Source organism: Chrysochloris asiatica, unplaced genomic scaffold (genome assembly GCF_000296735.1).
Source record: "Chrysochloris asiatica unplaced genomic scaffold, ChrAsi1.0 scaffold00327, whole genome shotgun sequence".
NCBI lineage: Eukaryota > Metazoa > Chordata > Mammalia > Afrosoricida > Chrysochloridae > Chrysochloris > Chrysochloris asiatica.
Window position 1 is genome coordinate 625,534 of NW_006408845.1, and position 1,829 is coordinate 627,362.

The window sequence follows — 1,829 nt, forward strand, 5'->3', positions numbered from 1 at the left end:
CCTCATTACATGTCCTTGCTTGAATCTGGCTTTAACCTTTGGCAGTTCCCTATCAATGCACTATTGCAGCCATTTTTTAATCACCTTTAGCAAAATTTTACTTGCATAAGATATGATATTTTTCAATGATTTATATATTCCATTTGGTTGCCTCTCTTTGGAATGGGCACAATATGAATCTCTTACAATTAGATTTCATAAAAAATGAAATGGAATGCACAAAGGTCAATATCCTAGCCACTTGTGAGTTGAAGTGGACTAGTATTGGCCATCTAAAGTTTGTTTACTAGGCCAGGAACAACAAATTCACAAGGAATGTCATTATATTAATCATCAAAAAGAGCATTTTAAGGTCTGTCTTGAAGTACAATGCTCTCTGGGATACAATAATATCCATAGGTCTGTAAGGAAGATGAGTTAATACCACTTTTATTCAAATTTTTGCACCAGCCACTAAAGCCTGTGAGGATGAAACTGAAGAATTCTACCAACATCTTCTGTCTGAAATTGATTAAATATGCAATCATTGATAATTACTGACAATTGTAATGAGAAAGTTGGAAGCAAAGAGTACAGATTGATAGTTGGAAAACGCTGTCTTAATGATAGGGATTATGCTGAAGATTTCATGATAGAATTTTGTAACACCAGCAAATCAATCATTGCAAATACATGTTCAACTAAATAAAAGGTGAGTATATACATGGACCTCACAAAATGGAATGCATAGGAGTCAAACTCACTATATCTGTGGAAAGAGACCATAAAGAAGTCCAATATCACCACTCAAAACAAGGGCCAGAGAAAGACTGTGGAAGAGACCATCAATTGCTCATATGCAAGGTCAGGTAGAAGCCAAAATATGACTCTGAGTATGTCTCACCTGAATCTAGTGAACATCTCAAGACCAGATTTAATGAATTAAACACTAATGACAGAAAACCAAAACAGTATTGGAATGACATCAAGAACATCAGACAGCAAGAGATCAAAAGGCATTTAAAAAGACAGAAAATAAATAAAAGACCAAATGAATGTCAGAAGAGACTCTAAAACTTCCTCTTGAGTGTAGAGAAGCAAAAGCAACTGGAAGAAATGAAGAAGTAAAAGAGCTGAACAGAAAATTTCTAAGGCCATTGGAGAAGAAAAAGCAAAGTATTATAATGAAATATGAAATCCCTGGAGTTTGAAAACCAAAACACTCTCAATATTTCTCAAGATGAAAGAGCTGAGGATGAATTTCAAGCCTCAAATTGCAATATTGAGGGATTCTATGGGCAAAATTTGAATACTGAAGGAAGCATCAAAGGAAGATGAAAAGAATACACAGAATCACTATGCCAAAAGTAATTGGTTGGTGCTCATCCATTTAGAGAGGCACCATATAATCAAGAATCCATGATATTAAAGGGAGAAGTTCAAGCTGCACTGAAGTTATCGGCTAAAGACAAGACCCCAGGGGTTGACAGAATGCAAACTGATATATTCCAATAAACTACTGTAGCTCTAGAGGTGCTCACTTTTCTATGCCTAGAAATTTGGAAGACAGCTATCTGGTCAACTGATTGAAAGAGATCCACATTTGTACCCATTTCAAAGAAAGGTAATGTAACAGAATGTGGAAATCATTGAACAATATCAATATTACATGCAAGTAAAATTTTGCTGAAGACAATTAAAAAATGGTTGCAGCAGTACATCAACAGGGAACTGCCAAAAATGCATGGATTCAGAAGAGGATGTGATATGAAGGGTATCATTGAAGATGTCAAATGGATCTTAGTTGAAAGCAGAGAATTCTAGAAAAATGTTTACTTGTGCTTCATTGA